The sequence below is a fragment of the Homalodisca vitripennis genome, chromosome 2, assembly GCF_021130785.1.
Source record: "Homalodisca vitripennis isolate AUS2020 chromosome 2, UT_GWSS_2.1, whole genome shotgun sequence".
Classification (NCBI taxonomy): Eukaryota; Metazoa; Arthropoda; class Insecta; order Hemiptera; family Cicadellidae; genus Homalodisca; species Homalodisca vitripennis.
In genome coordinates, this window is record NC_060208.1 from 232,024,173 (window position 1) to 232,048,896 (window position 24,724).

The window sequence follows — 24,724 nt, forward strand, 5'->3', positions numbered from 1 at the left end:
AGTTAATGTATTTGATACGTCTAATATATAGCAATTTGTCTTAGTAAAATCAACTTAATGTAAAAGATTACTCTGAAAAAAGCTTTTCTTATGTTACATTTCTATTTATACGCACACATATGTTCAGATTATATTGTTTATTTATATTTCAAACTTACCTATAACAGTTTTGAAGAACCCTTCTGACCATTATTTAGTTACTATATGACCTTTAAAACTTATACCTTTTCGTAATATTCTTTTCTATTCCATGTGTTTTAATTTATATGATATAGAATAATTGCATGCCAATTATTAAAAGGGGAAAATAAAAATAATTACATTAAAGTGCAAATTTTAAAACATATTTTATTTATACTTGAATTTAAAATTAATACGGATAAGTTTAGGGAATTTGAACATTAATATAATTTAACTAAAATTATTAACATAAATTGGCCGAGTATCAACATTTTATTGTTCTATTACAAGAAATTCATGTTTTAAATGTTATGTTTAATAACTAAGGTAACTTAGAAGACAAACGGTTAAACTGGGAGAGGATTTAAAGAAAAGCTTTTTGGTAAGAGTAATTGGTTCTTTAACAAGCAAACCCGTGCTGCCCGCTCAACCAGTAACATCTGCAAGATGTTTCAGTGATAAAGGTGACACACATTTTATGACTTATTCTTTGGAAAACTTGTCAGTTTCGTCATCCAAGGATAAAGAAATATCTCTTAATTTTGAGACTGACATGTTTATTAACTCCTCATGTGAGGATAATGGAGTCCGCTCACGTGAAAACAACAAAAGAAGCGAGTATCGCACAGTGATGAATATGAACAAAACAACGCTGTGATAAACCTCCCTTTTACAGGAGTCACGCTTAAGCTTACAACTTCAGGACCAGAATTGAAAAAGCCTCGTTGAAAAAGTATTGTTACTCTAAATATTGCTTGTTAAAGACCAATTCTATAATGTCGGCCTTTGCGAGGATTTAAATAGAAAGACTAGGAAAGTATATTGAATTTGCGATCCTTTAATGGAAACCAGAAGTAGTCAAATGATAGTAAAGTTACCAATTATCTCTATTTTGGCAGTATCTATATAATTAGTCATTAGTATCAAAAATATTAATTTTATATAATTTTAACTTACTAAACATATTACATCCATGGTTCATACTTGGTACTATTGGAACACAAAAGATTACTGGGACTTATTGGTACTGTGTGCATACGAGAAATGCTTGCAATAAAAAGAGTATTATATGTTCAGCAACTTGTTATAATTATGATAGTTATTCTAAGTTACACGATAAATTATTTGCTAATATGCACCTAACTTTATCAGTCTATACTAATTCTGCATATTGTTTCAACGTTTTACCATTTTTTTACCTCCCCTTGCATCAAAAGTGCGTTTTAAACCCCACCTATGGTTAACATTTAATAAACAGTATGGTCATTCCAATTTTGGACTAAAATCTATCCAACCTCAAGTGGTCTATAGTAGGCTTTGACCCCCCCTTGCACCCCTTTCGGTCTAATTGGCACAAACTATAAACTTGACCTTCCTATTCACTTTTAGAGCGTTTCTACCAAGCTTCGTAAAGATGCGTGAAAATTACAGTCGTTATTCTGATGATAAATAGATATACAATGATGTTCCTCTTAGGAATTCAGCACAATCGTAAGTATAACATATACGCTAGTTTGGATTTTGGTGCTTTTGTTATATAAAACTGAAATAATATATAACTCAAATATACATATCTCCGTGACAATAATATCATTAGGCTCCATCATATTATACTATAAATGCTCTCGCTAAGAGGACTATATAAGTTAGAATTCTACACTTACTTAAAATACTTCAATTACTGCTGAAATCTTTGGAGCTACTCTATAAAATATCATAGGACTTTACACAGCATCTCTAGTTATTTCATTGGCTCTTTATAAAATCTGTTTTACTTTGTTATAACTTAAAAAATGTATTTAAATTGTAATTGAAACTATAATAAAGTGGACGAGGAAATTGACATATCTTGCAATGACCATCACTTATCTTAGGAGTGCTATGCTATTTGGAAAGGATAACCTGTGTGAAACTCCTGTCATTGTGCAGGGATTTGGTTGCAGAGCTGTGAGTAACTGCTAGAAATGTTACCATTTTCAACGTTTACATGAATATCATGTAAATATTTGTTAACACTAGGTCACAGGGATATCTGTAAACAGATAAATGTCTAAGAAAGAATTATGGTCGCACACTGTGTTTGGTCAACAGAGATTTCTGGTACTATAAACAGAAATACTGTTTCAAGGTAAACGCAACATCAAAGGACTGTAAAGCTGGTAAGTTCCACAGCCCTGATGTAAAACGTAAGATGCAAGCCAGCTGCTAGAACCATTCTGGCCTTTATTCGTGTGGTTACTGCAACGTGTTGTTTGCACCATAACACGACTGCATTGTGTACAAACAGCGCACCATTTAAACGCGTTCTTGTAATTCAACTTTCAGTAAATTATTTCAAGAAGGCTAAGGTTAAGTAAACAGAAACCAATTTAGTACTAGTAAATGTTTTGACGTGACAACGTCAAATTAGGTTGCGGCTCGGAGTCACTCATGAAAAAGTGTAACGCCCGGTAACGTTACGATGCCCGTCCAGTGGGTCCGCCGCACGGGATCCGCACGGGATAAAGCAGATAACTGTGGGTCCGCCGCACGGGATAAAGCAGATAACTATGTTTATTCGTGAAAAATGTGGAGTGCTTAGATTCGTCATTTACAACAACTACAACAATAAAGGTAAATAATTGTACACTGATATTTCATTATCGTAAACTATGATTGATTGATTAATTGTTAGATTGACACAAAAGTTGAGAAAACTGAGTTTATAGGTTATGTCATACTATTGACAAATGTTGATAGTGTTAAGTAAAATTATTAGTTTAAATCACTCTGCAATCAATCGTAATTCAGTCGATTGAGAAGAAAACAGCGCGTATTGCTAGTCAATCATTTAAAATAACAAATTATAACCTCTAACCTGTCATAACAGTGCGACCAAACAAACGAACTAAACCGACCAATCACCACGCGCGGAGTTAGAATTTAACTGTGTTTAGCAAGAATTTCAAATTCCAATTTTAGTAAATGTTTTATTCAACTTTACCATTTACAATAACAAATGTTAATTAATTTCAAATTATGTACAATGTTTTAGTAAACAAAATATATTTCTATAGTTAAAATTTGTGCAATTCTTATTTTCATTCAATTCCTTGTTCCTATTGTGCAATTTAATAATATTCATATCAATAAATATTCTACCGAGAAAAAGACGTTGTCACGTAAAATCTTCGCCCGTAAAACCGACTTTACAGGCAACCATATTTTTTTTTCTAGATTAAAACTGTATAGTTGAAATTAAAAGTATATGAAAATATTTTATAATATTATAATCTTGAAAAAATAAACTATTACATTTTACAACAATATAGTTTGTATATTATCAGCATCTTGATTAAACGTAAATCTACATTAGAATACTCATTTTCTTAAGATATTTCTGAAGGAAACTTTTGTATTTAAATGCTTAATAAATGTAAAAAATATTATCATCGTATGCTTCGCCCAAATTTAGACCAGTAATGACTAATTTAACTAAAATACATATATTAGTATGTTAGAATCAGATTTATTAAATCAGAAGATTAATGGTCAACTAAAGTACGAGACAGAATTATAAATATTATAAATACAGAGATTATCTTGTACTAAACGCTATGGGTTAAAATGCGTGGTAATGTGAATTTCTACCTCAAATTCTGATGAATCATCCAAAAGTTTGTGACCTACTCCTATAATTTTTAGACCAATTGAAATAAAGATTTGGGGATCTTTCTAGGTTAATGATATCTACTTTTTGTCGTATCAAAATATTTCGGAAAGCGTACTCCAACTCAAATTTTTCAAATGGCAATCCCTCAAATACTATGTTCATGTTTTTGGTTTCAAAAACCATTAATATTGGTTATTCGCAAAAGCAGAATTGTATCCACATGTGCTTCTATCTTACATTTAGTTATTTTGATTTCTTGATGTACTTGCTGCTTATCCGTATAAACATTACTATCGGTATTAGTGAAATAGCGTTTATATGAACTACTGCAATGCAATTCTTGGGTTGATTAAAAAATAGCAAATTTCCTTTTGAAAAAACCTTTGTCAATTTATTCCTTCATTAAGATTTTTTTAATCGTAGGGATAACTTATTATCATGACGTTTTCTTATGCTTAAATCAATTTTATCACCACAATGCCTTAAAACGTACAGTAGGTGTTAGTGTTTTAGCCGAAATTGATTTTTTTTATTAGAATCTCGTAGTTGCAATACTAACGTTAGATAAGAAGCTCTGAAGTTGAACAGAAATTATTTTTTTTAGATAGCACTAGGTTTTAATATGTATCAAGTAGAATTACAAATTCAGTTGTTGATATACTCACATACCTTTGGACTATAAAACTGAACTCGTACGTGTCTGTAAGTCATACACAGTTCATGCTTTATTCATACACAAGACTTTACTTTTGATATCCTGTGGCTTAGTGCAAAAACGTGCAAAAGCAACCGGCGACTCTAAAAATAAATCTACTTTCACGTTTAGGCTACTATTTTGCAAACATAAACATAGACGCAGATATGTTCAATAGCTTTTATTAAGAAAAAGCCAGTTTCTCCAGCATGAAGTCATTTGAAACATTAATTGTATCATTATCTCTATATTAACACATACAGCAACAATTCAATGTGCTTTTTTTCCCAGATTAGTAAGCACAATTTGTATTAAAAATCAACAAAGTATTGCCCTGAGATTAAATCCAATAATGGGTGTCACTGTTTGAATCCAAATAATACAATTTACTCATTCTCGTTGTCAAAGTCACATCACTGTTACCCATTTGTACTTGTAATATAATCACGTACATTCAATTTTACTTTGAATTGAGGCACAACGTATTTAATTGTTATCTACACTTGTATTGTTAATTCAATGTATGGTAATATACCTGTATGTTTAATAGTTAATATCAATACCATTTCGTAGGATAAGAGATAACCCAGAAGAATGTACAGGCTTCCATAAGGGTGTAACTTCTCTAAATTGTTGGAACGTAGAAATATTAACAAAAAAAATATCAGCAACACTTTATTCTTTATTTTTGTTGTTAAAATTGCCCTTTAATTATTTGGCAGTTGTGCGAAAAGTGGTACAATTTTATGTAAATACTCACAATAGCGTAAAAATTCAAATATTAATAAAAAACTCTAAAGCCAAGTAGTTCATCTGCACTTAATGGGATAAAATCTACAGTTTAATCCAGTAGAAAAATGCAACTATAATGACAAATTACCGCCATAATTATGTGTTTCTGTATACAAAAACTAAAGTACTTCGTTTCGTAAACTTATATCTTGAGATTATTGTTATGCTTATTATGGTATAAGTTTCTGATGATTATCCTTGTGTTGTACGATTTTACAACTAAAGAAAAAGACAAATTATAGAAGTTCCGATTTTTTTAGATATTTTTACCAACAGGAAATAAGCTCTTTGCTGGAATATCCAGTTTTTGGTTGTTAAAATTTCCAGGACTCCCAGAGCTTCCCATTTCTGAGAGTTTCAGGTGACATCTGTGTGGCCCTTGAGCTGAATCCCTTGGCCCAACAGACAGTTTCCCTACGACATATTATAATTGACCCCAGAGAATATGTGTATGTTGATGTTAGTCATAATTTCTGATTCCTTAAACGCCCAAGCTTGTTGTGAAGAGAGGTCTTGAATGTGGTGCTTCACACCCTTCACTCTAATAATTTATTATAAGCAAATATATTAGTGAACAACTAATTATGACTCAATTTTGATTCAATACAATCTCTATGCAAAAACCTTGGTTAAGATCAATACATGGGCAACAAATTAGTCTAAGTTTGATATGTTTGAAATAAAAACGGGTTTATGCGGAAATACCGTCGGCGACGTTGACCCCAGAACCAACTTGTCCAATTTATCTTAAATATCTGTTTAGAGTTACGTTTATAACCATGATGAAACAGGTAGACTTTTATGTATATGTATATTTATAATGCAATTTTGTTGTAATATAATTAATGTATACGTATATTATATACTTCAATTGTATCGTTGTTTTTGGTAATTTTTTATGTAACTAAAAAATATAAAACAATATATTATCAATGATATGGGATTGAATTATACTATACCTGTGGTTTAATCCAATTACTCTATGTATATATAAAAGTTTACGGTGTTTACACGATTTACGAGTTGAAAGTTTTTCGGTTTCAATGTTGAGCCAATGTTTTATTCAAACTCATTGCCTTTCAGATCGTTTCGGCTTTACAATATGCTGAGAGGGTTCAAGAAGCGAAAGCGTGCAGGGAAGAAAACAGTATTATGAAATGTTATTCACCCATTGTGTGTATATTAGTGTTATTATTTTAGATAAAAAAATTGACAAAAATAAAATAATGAATTCAGATAATTTCATAGATGTTGCTATGAACCTCATGTTCATACATGTCTCATACAAGTAACAAATCCGTAGTGCTCTGATATTTTACTTTCATTTTAAATGTGTAGTTAAGCATCAATCACTCCCAACTTAAAATACGATATTAGTGTTTAACTTATGTCTTATTTAAAAGTTTAATTAACCTTGAAGAGCTAGCTGTAGTGAAACGACATTAGTTTACTACATAAAAACAATGTCAAAACTTAGACACTAATATGCCCTTAGTTTAGATTTGTAGAGTTATGGAATATGTGTATTAAAAAAAATATAAAAAAGTATTTAATTAACTGTTATTTATTAAAAAACGCATCCAAATACTTTTTAGTTTTTATTTTGAATAAATTATAGAAATCTATTTTATGAATTAAAAAAATTGTTTCAGAATAATATATACTGAAAAACAAAAAAAAGAGTTTGGATGCATATATTCTCACTAAACTCTACGACTTTTAGAAAATGAAAGCATCTGAAGTTTATTATTGCTCATAGGGCTAAAATCAAAATGACTACCAGTGCAGTGAGGTTATAAGTTAGTTAGTACGGTTTTTGTGCTGTTCTAATAATATACTATCCATTACTGTTACTGTTTAATGTAATTTCATATATTTTATATTTATAAAGTATAGGACAAATTAATGTAACGACGCATTTTTTGATAATATGTTTGAAATATCAATTTAAATATATTAAATAAATTGGAAAAAGGGTTTGGATGCGTTTTACTTCCCTAAAATCTACGACCGTAAGAACATAAAAGCATCTGAAGTTTAATGTTGCTCTTGAGGCTAAAATCAAAATGACTACCAGTACAGTAAGGTCATAAGTCAGTTAGTACTGTTTTTGTGCTTTTTTATTAAAATGCTATGCATTACAGTTACTGTGTAATGTAAAAATATTTTCTATGTACACCAAGTCTAGAAAAAAGTAATATTACGACGTATTTTTTTATGATTTATTTGAAACATCAATTTGAATATATTGAATAAATTGGAAGAATGGGAGTCGTAAAGAGGTCTACTAGTGAAAATGTGTATATTATGTCTATTCACTAAGCTATATATTCCCAATGGTAGGCTGGTGAAATGGGTTGTAATAGTATTTGCCGGTGAAGCCTGTGTATTTCCAATTCTGTTACGAGGTGAGGCAGCAATGCCGCTAAATCATTATGGTCGAAATCTAATGATTGATGTGGTTGGCAATATAGGTTTGACAGGTAAGCTGTGGTATTTCCAAATTCTGGATTGGTATTTCTGATTTCCGGAAAAGCACACGCCCAATACTCCACAGAGATGATAATTTTGTCAATATTTTTAAAAGTTCCGGGAAACTAGAAAGAGTGCTTAGTTGGTGACGACATTGTATCAAAATTCCGCTATCTAACACTTTTTAGTGATAATAATAATAATAATATGAATCAAGCACAACAAAAATCTGGAGTAAACACAACACCTTTACAGAACTGGAAGCAGAATTTGATTTAGTTTCATGTAGATAAAATGTTCAAGAAGTGTTCTGAAATATGTTTCATATTACTGAAATATAGACTTGAAAACTAAAAGTTCCCATTGTTATTATTTATTTGTTTTTAAACATACATTTATACAAGCACACTAATAATATCATCCAACAAACTAGTGTTTCAAAATATAAACCTTATGAGAACTAGCAAAAATCGAGACAGTGGAACTTCCTAAGAATCTGACTTGTCTCTCCTAACCTATCCGCTAACGTGGAGTTTCCGGAGCCGATCGGAGTCATTTCACTGAGGAATATCCGTTTTCCTGCTCTGGCAGCCTGTTGTAATTGTAAAAAAACGGGTATTGTCTCTAGAGATCTGTTTAACACAATTTAGTCTATTAAAAATTAATATTTTCAAGATTTTGGGGCTAATTATGTCGAGTCACTACTGATTCTTTGACCCGAACGTTAGGATTATTGAAACTGCGAAACATTTGTGAGCTCAGCTTGTGGTTGTCTTCGTTTTTCAGTGGGGACGTTCTTAAACATATAATCGGTTATAGATAGCGAAGCTGTTTTTGAAAATAATCGTATGGGAGTCTTGCTTTATTTTAAAGCCTTAGAACATTAATTGATGAATCGAAATTTTGAATGGATGTACATGTAGCAATTCATTTTTAATGGATGCTAGATGTTTTCAGCAAATCTTATAAACAAGAAAACCAAGCAATTGGATAGAAAGTTGAAAAGTAAAACCACCTGGTTAAAGTAAGTTTAAAAACAGACAGTTATTACAAGCAGATTAATATTTTATCCTGTCCTAGATCAATGTCAGCCGAGCCATCCTCAACTCAACACTAACAAGTTTGACAAGGTCAAAATGGGAGCTGGCAAATTACTACAGGTAGTATCCGATGTAACATTTCGATGTATCGATCAAACTCAAGGAGGGAGAAGGAATGCGAGAACCAATTAGTTGAGGAAAGCACCAAACCGCAGCTGTCCAGCGCTGCTGTCGCTACCGCGCCAAGCCGTGAGTCAGCTGTCCGCTGTCCTGTCCGATGTCAGCGTCACTCCAACAGCTGATTGCTGCCCGGCCACTGCCACTGCCAATGCCAAGCCGTCCTTCGACTCGCGGTCGTGCAAACTCATTCTGCTCCCTTTCTTCTAACAGGAATCAGGATTAACATAACCGGATATTCAATTTGATAAATTTGAGAGAAAAGAGATTGCGAACAGAAAGATTCTCAATTCGTCTATTTCCAGAATCAAAGTACATGGAATTTTAGTATCCTTCGGGAGGATCCACTCTGCAGAATTTGTGACGAGCAGGAGGAAACTAATGAACACTTGCTCTTTGGTGCCCTGCAATAGCAATGGGAGTGGTACGGTATATTTGCTAGTTTGGACAAGGGTGGCGAATTTCCCCAGGAGGACCTAATCGGCTGTTATCGGCGGTTTGTAGAACTGCTGAAACCGTAGACTGTTCGGCCATCCGGAGTGCCCAAAAGGCCCTTGGGGCTTACGAGCCCCATAGAAGGAAAAGAAGAATAAATAGAATTTTTGCCCAGCGTACTACCCAAGAATAGCAAGGAATTTGAACATTACAACGAGGTTGTAGAAAAGGCGATGATTTGGAGTAGGTAGAGTACAGCTGACCGCTCCAAAATGTATTAATATTAACTCAAAAAGACAGGCTATTGGTTATCAAGTTTGTAAATTGGCAAACCCAATGAATGATCAAATATAACACAACGGGTTTTGTGAGCACTGGGATCTAGCCAAAACATAAAACTTAATTTACCATTTGTCAGATTCTGGATTTGGATTATGTCCTGTCTAATCTCTAGTAGAACTATAAAACACTCACAAGGAACTAGTCAGAGTTAGAAAGCTAGTAGTGGAGTTTGCAAGGACATAAATCTGTATCTCTGCACCTGACACGGATCAACGTCAGTATAATTGTTCCGGTTATAAAACTCCTTACAAATTACAGGAGAAAATTGGCCATGAATAACCTGAATCACGAACGTGGAAGTTGCGTTTCTTTGTGCCGCAAAGGAAGACGCATTGAACTGAATTTCTCGAGAAAGTAATATGCTATGAGTACTTATGTAAATTAAAGTTTTCCCTTCACTAATCTCCTAGTATAATTTTACGAAATTGAAATTAATTTTTTAATTATTAAATCGTCCTGGTTTTATATTTTAATAATTTTTATTTGTGGGCTTTTGTTTGGTTTTCTTTTTAATAATATGAAGGAGTTTGCAAAAAACTGTTTAAATGAGGTTAATTCAACGAAGCCGGCGTTTCAGATATATCAAAGGATTGCAGTGTTGCTAAGTTTGGCAATATAAATTTCTCAGCATCTTTAATATTTGTTCTTTAATTAAAAGCGAGCACCAAGGATGTAGCTGAATCTGGAAGTTAGATTTTCTACTGAGTTAAGTTGATTAAGTTCATTTACTTAATGAAACTAACGGGCTAAGTTAATCAGAATCAGTTAATTTTAAGTGCCTGGAGTTAAATAGTCTAAGCTAAAATATCGAAAATAGTTGTAGATATGAGAAGTTTCTCAAGGACTCAGTATAAACACCATCACACTACTTAAACTTAAGAACTTAACCTCATACCTCACTTAATTTGGTCTTACTTACTTACTTACTGATAATTAATCCTAAGAACTCTTTACGTGATCAAAAAATAACAAAAACATCCCACAAAAGAGATAAACCCCGGAAATGTCCACAGACATGATGTAAAATATAAAAAAAAGATTCAAGCCAACTACGAGAAACAATCTTACATTTACACGTTTGGTTGTTGCATCTTGTTGTTTACAGTATACACCAGAACTCGCACTCTATATACAAACAAAGTTTATTTGCATACTTGACATTGAACTTTTAGTAAACTGTTCAATAATGCTAAGTAAACATGGGCCACTTTTGCACCCGTAGAACCTTTAACAACTCTTAAATGCAAGTAAGTGATATAAACGCACACGTAACATATAAATTTGGGGTGAAGTCAATTATAACGCTTTAAAATAAAATTTATGATATAATATTAAAAAGTATATATTTTGAATGTGTGTTGAAACACTGAATAAGTCAGGTTAAAACCTAAGTCGATATTAATAACTACGCTTATAAAATTGACGATTTGGAAATGTTATACACCTTCTGTTAATGGGTCAATTTCCGTAATTTTGTAGCATGCAAATATGTGTAGAACAAAATACATTGCATTATTGTCAACAAGAATTTGTGCAGTACTGACTACTATTTTTCTTCATAGATCACGCAAGTTCTTCCCCAAATATACACATGCAAGTCAGTGCAGACTGAATTAGTCGGTTAACCCCAGGAGGGCTTACTGCTTGCTGGTTTATATCTTCCAGTTGAACATAAGCTAAATACAACAAAAAGCAATTTGCCCATCACATCACTAAACGCAAATGCTATGATATTGGGGTGGAAGAGTGGATTAATAGGTATATTGTACTGTGGAGTTTGATTGTTGGAGTGGTTGGATTTTCCTTAGTTGTAACTTGGAGGATACCTACATACCTGCTTTGACTGGATGAGACAGAGGTAGAGGTAGCTTATCCTTACTTAAAGGTGACATAACTTAGATAAAGAGCTCGTTATCCCTCTTCATGCGATCTGGACAGAAGGCAGCTCCTTGCACCATCCTTACTCATTATTAAAGTATCACTCCGGAAACAATGGGTAGTTTCCCCAGCTTCTTTTCCTAAGTAAAAATACACAGAATAGCGGATTATTACAGTATGGACAAAGAATAGAAATGTAAAATAGATTGTTCCGCAGCGAAGTAGTACGTTAGTCTAATGACGTGAAGGATGCTCATTGTTTGTGGAATACTAGTGTCATTGATATATTGTTTGTACGTTTGGATGATTTTTATATTTGATAAGGGTACTTCTAGAAAAGTCAGATATGTTAAGGTTGTCTTGGATCTTGGTGATCATTATAAATCAGAGATGGAATTATTGTCAATCTATCAATACGATGATGAGTGGAACTAATGTAAATCTAAAGGTTTTTTACTTTCACTGGTTTCTGTTGTATCAGTTGAATCTATGTACTGAAACGACTAAATTTGGCAACTTACTAATTCACTCAAAATTCGTCTCTTAATCGCTCTTTATCAAAATTACACGTCTTTTGGTGTCCAAGTTGTAATCACTGATCATAGCCAACTGAAAAAAAATTTTCGCAAGATTTAAAGAACATGTATTTTACTACTTTGAAAGTTCTACACTTTTTGATGTAGATTACTAACGTCTCAGATTACATAAGCTTTACCAACCTCGAAACCTGGGTTAAGAATAATTATGAAGTGTGAATATTAAAATCGTAAGGGAGTTAAATATGTTCGAGAAGGTAATAAACCTTTTATTTAGGTATAAATAAATGAAACATTCAATGAATGAATGTTTGTTCATAGTCTTCAATATGACAGATATATTAATGCCACTGTCTGATTATTTTCCCAGCCTAAACTTATTTAAAAATATAAAATATAATATGGTTATTGTTGACATAAACCATAAATAATTCCTTTTAACTCAGTATAGTATAGGTTAATCATATGTAACATATTCATTAATTTTTCTAAAGCATTTATTATTATTTAACCGCTTTAATTTCTGCTGTCAATAAGTATTTAAACATTTTTCGTATACATTTTAATTTTGTTTTCGCCAACTTCCAAAATAATTGTTCAAAACTCCACATTATAAGTAAGTTCAACATTATTGTTAGAAATTGAATATTCTTGAAACCCATTGTGCTATTTGCAAATACTTATACACAGTTACAAAGAATACAACCTAACTTATCGTCAAGCAGTAGATATAGAGTACGTACACCAGTTCTGTATGCAAGTTTTGGAATAGGCATATTAAATAGTACATGAAATAATGAACATATCGGTGCAGAAGCACATTTAACAAATGGGTCTTGATGAACGGTTTCCGATGTTCAGTAAATTTGTAAAAAATAAGAAATAAAATCCTGAATTAGTCTTAGACACGATAGCTGGCTGTTTAGGAACACGTTTTACCGTATAATTGGACTTTTTAATTAAAACTACATAATGGTTTCCCCGAATGAAGCGATTAAGGGCTCGTGAAGAGTCTGTTAAGACCGTATCAAATGATGACTGATGCTATCGTACCCTAATATTTTCATATCAATCACCCAAGAATTGAAGACTCTCTTCGTAATATGTTGCAGGTATCGATCCTTATGTTCCTTCACAGGTACAGTCTTTCGGTCGATCTGTCGTCGCTTAAAATACTTATATTATCAAGAACTTTGGACATAGAATTCGTAATAGTCGATTTAATGAGAAATTAATTAGCAAACAAGCAATAAAAGCATTTTCGATACACTATTTGGAGCAACAGATTATAAAGTAGTGTAGTGTAAAATAAAATTCCGATTTCTTCCGAAGCATTGTCTTGTTGGATTCATTCTGAAAATAATTAATTTACTACGTGTTTTGAATAGTAATGCTGCTGATTGATAAATCCCAAAAGTTGTTACAAATAGGTCCTTATATTTAATCAAATCTCATTGATTGACCCAGGCCATATTGGAAATTACCTATTTACTAGTTTATAAGGGTATTGCAACTAAAGTTTAACAAGAGCTCACCTCCAGCGGAGCGTGTAAAAAGTGACGGGACCAAAACGTGCTCCTCGTCTAGCCACGTTACCACCCTATCTCCTGGAGATAAGTTTAATGAGTGTTTGAGATGTCCAGTTGACTCTCCTTAATGGCCCGTAAAGTGTCGCAGACCGTTTACGATAAGGCTGTCGTATACGAGACAAGGAAACATTGATGGAGAGATCGGACATGCGCAGAGAGCTGTCTATAATTACCGGAGATAGGATCGACCACGGCACGCACCTATCTTAACAGCTTATTTACCGTTGTGGTACCCGTGCCCTTTCAACTGAGTGATCGTCGATTCGGCATCTGCTTTTTAACTAGAGTTGCAATACATTATGTGAGAGAAAAAAAGGTAATGACCTTAAATTTTGACCTAGTGTTTGATGGTGAACTGTATAATTTTCGTTTCATTTACTACCAAAATAATACGATAATTAACGATATATTTCAGGTGGTGATTGGAATAGACTCCTCATTAAGATTTACAAAATTTAATATTGAATAGAAAATTTAAATTAAAAGTAAGCTCAGGCCTCTGAAATTCACAGTTTCTGGCTTGTTCCGACATGCCAGAGATCATTTGTCATTCACGTTTGTCAGTACTTGAAATTTGAGTTTTTGATATTGACCACTTTATGGAAGAGACCCTATGAAATAACACGAAACTGCTCCTCTTATTATCGTTTACATATATGAGTAAACGTTTTGAAACAATAACAACATTTAAACCCTTTGAATCCTCTTAAATGTCGATCTATATCCCATTCATACAATTAAGTTAAATTTTAAGACAACAATCTGATCAAAGAGATAATTTAAGGAAACTGTCTTATTAAGAGCAATTTGGCCTCTAACAAGCGAAATCTCACTTTTAAACAATTTGGAGTATACATTAATACGTTTAAAACTTTTGTAAAGAGATAAGTAATTTATAAAAATGTAAGCTTTATAATAATTGTATTACGTAGCTGGCTGAAATAAATTATTTCCACAAATATGAACTGCTGTAGCCTTGAAAGCTTTCATAGAATGGCACTGGCTGAAGCTTGAAGAATGTATATAAATACGATATTCGTAACAATTTCATAACTGATTAAAAAATTATTAAATTATTCTGGGGGCATGTAAATCGCGGTTTTGAGTGCTTGGGATCGCTATAATCAAGAGTGTAAATACTTTGTGATTTCAATATTAATTTCCTATAAAAATATCTGAAAAAAAAATTATCTAATAGAGAAGCGCATAAAATGCGCAAAGACGTGATATTGAATGAACTCATGGTTAGTGCTGCTGACACCAATAAGCTGATAACGACGGGCGGTGCGCGCGAGGCGGTGCAGCGTGCCAAACAAGCGCTATCAGATGATGACTGATGTTATCCTCGCTGTTAATTACATCTTTGTCTAGATAACACGTGTTAAACAACGCGTCTAGTGAAAGGCCCCTTCGTGTATTCACCTGAGCTAGAGTTGGTTTACTATAGACACCTTTATAGATGTTTAAAAATACACTCGATAACGATTCAAAATCACAAAGTTACGATATATCAAAGATATTGAATTTGAATTTAAGTACTCAAAAAAGTTTCATGGAATACTAAGACCCCATATTACTGTATTCCTTATTGATTTGTGTACCTCCAATATATTGAATACTGTTTACTAATTTTTATTCTGTGGCAGTAGTTTACGATATAGTCATATAATGTATAGTAAGGGAGTGTGAAAATTAGAGTGCATTAAACTAGCAAGATAAATGAAGTAAGCATAAAAAATTAAAACTATTTCAACACGCAGTAAATGAAGGAGGAAGTGGGCCATTTTAGGATTTCTTCTGTGACCCATATTTCCAAACACTGAATTTGTATTTTAAAATTCAAACACCCGATTCACATTGTAAGAGGTAAATACAAAATCAGTGGAATAATTCACTCTGATGAGATTAAAAACTAAAACAATAATTTGGGGAAAAATGCTTATCGGCATCTCAATACTGCATCTCAATTTGAAATACAATTTAAACAAAGATTATAATTAGTACGTGAGTAAAGATTGAATCCAGCACGTTGCTAAAGAGATGTTCGTGATGGCCATGATTTCCGGTTATCCAAGACCGGTTAAAAATAGATATCCTATCAAAGAACTATAAAACAGGGAAGATCCTCTGACCTGATGTACAACACCAGATACAAGCCAACTGTGAGAACCATTCCAGTCTTTACTCATGTGGTTGCTGCAACTTGTTGTTTGCACTGTACAAAACTACTCGCGCAGTATAAACAAACAAGGTTTATACGCATTCTTGGCATTTAACTTTCGGTCACTGCTAAAGAAGGCAGAATAAACCTGGCCCACTTTACGAACTGTTCATAGTGAGTACGACTACCATTAATTTATTAAAACGAAGGAAAAGACAAATTTATGATTTGAAACATAAGCATGTAATTTTAAATGATATAGGGAAAAATGCATGTAACTTGTTCCTATAATATGGCAATCCCTGTGTTCAATATGAATTGGAAAAGTGAAAAAAGTTACAATCTCGCAATAATCTGTATCGAAATACTGCAGTGACAATCGTTATAAAGAGTGTCCCACAACTCTCTACCAATATTTTCAGGTATTATTACTCGACCCAAGACAAACCAAAACATCGTATCAAAACTTTCGAAACTCAATAGTTACCCGAATAGCCACCATTTTGATATTTCACTAAGTGAACGGCTTGTTGAAATGTGTCGATATTTGGTATAAAGCTGATTAGAACAACTAAAATAAAACAGCTGATTGTTGCTCTCAAACAGCGCTGTAGTATAATCACAGTGCATATTGTTTAGTACATGTTTAAAAAGCTCATTAGCTCTCTTAAATATGGGCAGATTTTCTTAAACTTGGTGTGGTTTGATTTTGAATTAAATTCCCTTACTAAAATGTAACAATTTAGATTTTTTTATGACATGGCATGTTTAAGATATTTACGCTCAAACGTTTTAGTAAGCAGCCATTTTGAAAATAATTATACTAAAAAATTGAAATTTTTCTGTAATTAATATACCAAAGCTATATACCAAATTTAAACTTATTAAGCAAGCCGTTATAAAATTAAAAAGACAGGTAATCATTGAGTTTTCTTAAGGTTTAATATTATATTTTGTTTTGTCTTCGGTCCAGGAATGATACCTGAAAATATTTTACTGAGTTCTGGAACACCCTGTTTAACTTTTCGAGAATTAGGTGTGTAATTTGATATCACCTAATCTTGATTAGGTGTTCTATTTAAGTCAGTATTAGCAAAGTATACCAATACAAGTTATCATGGACTATGATTATTATTTTATGGTTGAGCTTCTCGCAGCGTTGTTTATAATTGCGGCCGTTTTCAGTTATAAAATAAGCAGCTAGAAAAATCTAGTTTGTCAAGCTTGTCTAGAAGACGACAACCAGATCTTGGTTAACGAATGAATGACGTATGAATTGATGGGTTGTCAATCACTCATTTAAATAGATTAATATCTAAGTGGTTCAGATTATAAATTATTATTCTTCAGGTTCCTTAATTTCCCTGTTTACTATTATAATAATATGTGACCCTTTCTGAGGATCAGTTACTTTAGACAGTCAACCTTACTCTTCTCTCAACCTTTCATCTCGTATTCGATAATCATGACGAAATGTGTCTTTACGAATAAACGAATAGCACTAAACATTAATAAGGAATATAAAAATAAAGATTAACTTAAAAAAGATTTTTTTAGCTCAACTCTGAACATTTTAAATTTACGAATTGAGGCACAGTGGTAAGTTAAGATAAACAGTCTTGTTTCTCAACATACTGTGTGTTAAAATGGTTACGTACCTTAAAAATAAAAAAATCCTTTGTTCAATATTTATTTCTAAATCTACGCTTGTTTCGGGTTAAAATATGCATAAAATGTGCAATTTAAATACGTAAGATATAATATATTTGTGGAAAATCCACTGCAATGGTGAATAAAGATAACTGTCTTACAAAATCGGAGTTTTCACTTTTGGTTTGATTGGAAAATATGATCAAATGCCAGCCAAAACTTTAATCGCAGAGCATAAAGTATTAGTGGTTAAAGTTATTTGTTAAAAATATATTAGTTACTGTACTTCTCAGCGTAAAATGCTGAAGAGCGCTTCCATCTTGGAAATTAAACTCCTTTAATGGAGAAGCTACGTTTGTCAGAATAATATAATATTCACCACAATCCACGTCATATTAGCAAATGGCACAATAGTCTCACTAAAAAGGGAAGTGGATATAATTTGCATGAGCAAGCATTAAACTTCGTTTTAAACCGTGGGAGTGTTGAATTCAAAACATTCAATAAAAGAACATTTGTCGGTCCGCAGTGTTCCTTTTAATCTGTCAAGTACTATGAGAAGTATTTTGTTGCAACTGACTGGTTTTGTTTACCTCTGAATTGCAAAACTGCTTTCTTTATTCATGGGTGCACACAGACAATTGTGAAGTTCCTCTTAATATCTTTCACTGCAACCAAAATACTCTTATATTTATATTGACATTGTCGAACTCAATTTGCTCATGTTGTAGTGCGGAACCAAATTTTATTATCATAACCAGTTTCATTGGTAATAAATATAAGAGCCACAGTTTATTATTACAGTAAAACAGAGTTGATTTGTTGTAAAAAGAATATATACACTGATAGAGCTTCAGCACTGTATAGTGCCATAGGGCATATTTACCTTATGTGTAGCATTAAAGATTAAAAAATGTATCAAGGTTTTGCAGACTAATATTTTATAAAAACAGGTTGAAATTACGATAAGTTTCGGTGACTAATTATGAAAATCGATAATTTGGCTGCTTTGATCACGAAACTGGGGTTTTAGTATAATAACATTTAGTTAATTAAGACACATTGCACTTTTATCCTACATTATTCAAGGTTTTACTAAGTTTATACCGGCTCAAAGTGAATCGGAACCCTATTAAAACCGGATATTTCGGCCTTGAGGAGAGCTATTAATTAACCACGGATACTAAACCGGTGAAGCGGTACATTTACATGATAGTTATGAGTATGACACTAGCCGCGTAAGGCTGAGAACGTATAGCAAAAGATGTTTAGAAAGTTAAAGCCATTCTCATATACGATGTTAACTCTACAATGTGATTCAAACAGTATGATTACTTTGCATGTTAAATTTAGCTCCAATTCACCTCACTTTTTTGCAGCGCCTGATATATATTGGAGACGCTGTCTCAGACTTGACTCCTAGAATTTAGTGTAATATTCGTCTGAAGATACTCAAAGGAAATAGGCGACGAAGAAGCGCAAAACAAACCTTTACATCAGAGACACCAATAAATAGGTGAAGTAGCAGTCTTATTGTCAGGTGCAATTGAGTGCACTACTATGTTTCTGACTCGATCTCTAACCCGGGTGGAGCAACCGAGTTTTCTACACTTAACGTAGCTATGGGGAATGGTTGATTCAATTTGAACGTGGAATTTAGCTTCAGTTCATCTTCCTTTTATTTGCGCCTTCCTACCATACCTACTTTATGTGTAGAAAACTCGGTTGCTCCACCGTGCAGCCGGTAAACAGATGCGATTTTTATCAAAATAAAACTTATACAAATCAAAATATGTTGTTATTTTGAATTAACGATATTTAGATGTTACATGCTAAATGTACCTTTAGCTTGAAAAGTGTTCAGTCCTAATCAACCAAAATACTCAATTAAGCACTGATTGTTTTTATTAGTGAGTGACAATTTAAATTCTCATAAGTAGCAATTGTTACCTTTTATTACTAACCGAAAAGAATTACAGATTCTTGAAAGTTTATTTCCAGATAGGACATAAGGAAAGTATTCCATTCCAATAAGAATGTTCGTCGACATGGGAAATAAGTAGTTTGCATTTGACTTTCCTTGAAAGATACTCACCTATTATTGGCCGAACGACTGCCAGATCCAATTTCGAACTGTCAAAGTTGGTTTCACTTTGATTAGGGTCGAACGGGGGACCTTTAGCCTACAGCAGACTTCTGAGTTCTCCAGAGCTTATCGCACAAGCAATCTCGTTTTGGAATTGTTTCCACACATTTAAAATCAGATATTAATTTAAATAGCTCAATAAAATGATTGTTGTGAACTTTTTCAGACGTTAAATAACTTTTAGTGCTAGTTTAGAATTTGTATAAATGGTATAGGAAAATAAATTTATGTTTTCTGTGTGGGAATGTACAATTTTATCTGCATATGTAAATTAGTTTCTACAAGGTCACAAAACTTTGGTATAAAATAATTGAACATCTTCATGGTAAAAGGAAATTTTCTTTCCTTAAAACTAGAGAAGTATCGAGGAAGCATTATTTTGCAGCTAGTAACAGTTCAAGAATAAATCGAGCTTGTACGAGTACGTAAAGGTCTTGTTTGTGTGTCTGTATGACCGCATAGGACTTTTAGAACGGTTTGTCAGTTTTAGCGAAAGATTTAGCACTAGAGATAGTCTACTGAATATACAACCAGTTTCACTATACTACTTAGATGGGAAGTTGATTACGAGGCTCGGAAGTAGCCACTTTTTTAACCAAGTAGGCTTGTGTTACCTGCACATGTGTGTGTGTGTGTGTGTGTGTGTGTGTGTGTGTGTGTGTGTGTGTATACGAAAATATATAATATTTTCAATTAAGCTTAAATAATAATAAGTTACATCAGAGTCAGAGCGAAGAAAGATTTTATTATTTTAAGTATTGCATATTTTTTATCGGATAACAACATAACCTTCCTATGTTTATAGCTTTATCAGACTTGTCAACTAGAGAATAAGGCATGTAGCAATTTAGAAACGCATTTATTCAGTACCATATAAGGATGGAGTATAAGAAATCTTTTAATATTTTTAATAACTGATTAATATAGTTTCACTAAAATTCGGCTTTTGTTATTGTGAACTCTTAAAGAGAGAAAAAAACAAACTCAGTCCAACTGTAATGTACGGAAAGTCTGGACAAATTGGAAATAATTTAATGTAATAATATCTCATTGGCTTCTGTGTCAGGTTACATCGTGTAACGTGTTATTTCAGTTTACTGCTAACAGGTAATTACAGCCTTTATAATTTATCTATATACATTTCTCACACACTAAAAAACTTTCTTACATAAGATGGATAAGTTCATAAATCTGATGTGTCCATATGAGGGCTTGAAGCGCATAAAAACCTACCATACTTTCTTCAATTACAGAAGATGGGATAAAAGGAGAAAGAGCTCAGATAGTGATGAAAATATTCTCTCCAGAATAAGATATCCAAAAATTTGTCTCTGAACACCAGTCGCAGCATTATCTCTTGATAAGTCAGGAGGTCGCTGCAAAACAGGACAAGAAGAAAGTATTGCAGTCTCACAGGTATACAACCGTTGTAATGGACTCCTAGTTACGACTTGTTTGAGGATTTAAGAACCCCATCTGGAAGTGATATGAAAAGCAATCTCCAGAGGGAGCTATAACTTGGTCGGTGGAACATTGGCCTACTCATCTAGCTCCAATCAGAACACCAAGGCAATGAATACTACGGAACCGGAAATACCTTATACTGGAAGTAGATTACAATTACCGGAAGTAGATTACAATTACCGGAAGTAGATCACAATTACCGGAAGTAGGCGCTTTTTTTACTCCATATAAACTTTTTACAGAGCTATTTATGTATATATGTTTTCTTAATCGAGGCAAAATTCAAAAGCTATTGCGGCATTTAAAATACTTAACTTGAAAATATATTATAAGTGCAAAAAAGCAGCAGTCTTTTTTTTGAAATGGAGTTTTTATTCTATATAATATGAATATATTTTTTATCGTACAAACAAGAAAAACTAATATGCAGTGTGAAATATAATTAATTCGAGCCAGAAGTGCTCCTCCGCGCGCAAAACCTGAAATTAAAGTCAGAGACAGTTAGTGTTTTAACTTTTAGAAATAAGTTTAGTTTTTCCTAAATCGATCAGGAAATTAGAATATCTTAAAGTGATCGTCACTTAACTAAGGAGTGTTTATTATGCTATTCAAAAAGGACATGCCTGGACTTTCTTATAGAAAATTGCTTGTAGAGCCGCGGGTATCTACTAGTCAATAAATAATGGCAATAAATCCCTTAATCCATAAAATATTTAGAACACTAACTCATTTTCTTTAACTATTTCCGGCTGTAAACTTTCTGAGTGAAATGTTGAAACTGGAAGGAAAGGCGATGATGTTTTGGTGATTTACGAGGTCTTTGTGGCTCAGAAAATTACACAACATTTTACAGTCAACTACTGATTTACAAACTCCTAAATAGTTGCCTCAAGTGTGGCATCAATTTAGAGAAACCTGTTTCATCCCGTGGACTTGTATTGGTGTCCAAATCAATTTTCTACTTTATGGTATAAGGAGGATAATATAACCTCGCTGGAGGCGGTATCGACGTGGTTAGTGAAATCTCGGTCCGCTGTGGTAACAGGATTATTTATGTTCTCATCGCTCACATTGAGTTTTACAGGGATTGACATGTTGGAAATTCAATTGATGATTTTACTTTATTAATCAAAGATCGAAACCTCATATAAAAACCTCATATTTAGTTCATGCTTCAATCATTATTTTGTCGTATTTATAAAATCTTGAATAATGTTATTTTTATAAACAGTTACGTGCACACAAAGTAATGAAAAAGAGGAAGTTTTTTAGGAACTTTGTATTGAATTTGTATTACTTTACGGCCTTGGCGGAAAATAAAAATGATCTTATGCTAAAATAAAAAAAAAATTATATAATTCTGTTTCTTCCCTACTATCAATATTAATGGGTATTCTGTGAAAAATAAACAAATATGACGTGCACAATAATAAAAGTTGTATAAGAAAATTACAATTACCTTTTTTAATAGTGTAATAAAACAATACCACAAACTGTAAGAAGACATTGACAAGTTTTAATTTGTAAGGTATGATAACTACGATGTTTAAGAATTGCAATCATTGAGAAGTATTAAATTGTAGGTGGATAAATTATTTTGTACTAGTAGAAACTATTGTACTATCCAACTTAAAAACATGTTGGTTTACTCGTAGATTGTAATCTACGAAAAATACCATTTTATCTCTAAAGCACGAAGGTTGTTTTGGACCTTTTTTCAAGGCAAGGTAGTAATGGTTTCATTGGTTTTGGTGTTTGAGCCGTACATGATAAAAAATACAAATTATACACTGGTACGATGAAATATACTATATTATGACTGCTAGTTGAAGCAAAATCAGTAGCCTATATGTTCTTGGCTCGTATTCATGGATTGTGCCACAACGTTTGTTGTGATCATAGCCAAATGTCCATAGTATTTGTTTTTATAGTATTAACCCTTGATATATAATCACATGAAGATTAGTTTGACCTCAGTTAGTATTTTTTTGTCACTTATTTTCGTTGAATAAGTGTAATTTCAGTACTAAAGGCATTAGTTTTTTCACATAATCGTAAAACTTTCTTAGAAATCAAACGATTCTTTCGTATCCATATAGGACAAAAGTTAGTGTAAACAATATTTTTAAAGTCAAATAGTAATGCATAATCCCACAATTCAGATTTTTAGCCGTGTTAGTGCAACAATTTAGCAAATACCAAAAGAGCTACCTAAAGTAGCTAAACATTAAAGTCTGGAAGAACCCTTAGAAGATTATAATTTGGAGTTTTAGAAAAAAAGCTTGTTTAAAACAATAGTGTCTTCAAAAAAGCGGTTTTATATTTGCTTAAATATAAACACGTAGTAAAAAATTTAAAAATTAACCTAAAAGCTGTTACTCGTGACCAGACTCTTTTGTGGAGAAACTTGGATTTGTTGACAACATTTTTACTGTAAACTTGCCAAGTACAACCATGTGATTATTATTAAAATCATTCCTCGAAAATTCCTACAGTCCATAATAATTTTGAACAAAATTCGTCGCGTCCATCCCAAGTAGTACGTGTGTATATAACACATATCAATTATTATTTTGGAGATTTCCACCTTAGAATTGTCTGAAACGAACATTAACGTTAGTAAAATTCAGACAGTATTGACACATTTCTCAGATCTGGCGTATAACGGCTTTGCTATATATTATAAAGTTCCCATAAACTACCGTCAATGAATGACAGTTTAATCAATTCAACTGAACACACTGAGACGTGGTTACAACCATTATCTTAAGAATAAAACAAAACTAATCCAGCTCTAAAATTTTAAAATTAGGTAAACCTTTCTTTGAACAGAATTGAATGGTCGTGTAATACCCATAATATGAAATAAAATAAACGTGTTTAATTTAGTTTATTTTAATACAAGATTATTTTTGTTCTCCAGCAAATAAAAAAATATACGCCAAACTTCACCTTTGCATTAGTTTGTGTACATGTACCTTTTTTATATGAATATCGAGTTGAATTATGAAAATGTTTATGCTAATATTAAATTTCAGTACCATTCAGCCTACGAAAGTAAAATTTTCTTATTAAAAACAATGATGCAATTACAAATCAGCATTACTTGAACTAGGACTAAGATTTAACAAATATAAACTGTAACACAGATGACACGACGCAGTGCCAAAGAAAGAACCGACAACTATTTTCATGGTAGTATCCCACTTTTACCGTACCGGTATGATGTGTGATTGTGTCCCTCTTACTCGTGACTTTTGCTCGGGACTTGCATTGTCTGCAGTGACAACGCCTAGACTATACTCCAAGCAGCTTTTGTATATGTTTGAACCATTTTCTTTACCTTCTTTTCTTCTTTCTGTTCGTAATTTTTGTATGTACTAATACGTCCCCCACCTGACGAAGAGGATAGATTCCAATCCTTGAAACGTTGTGTTATACCTTTTGTAACCATAACGATGGCAAATGTCCGAAGCCTTGTTATCAAGCCATTGTTAATAGCAAACTTTAAACAAA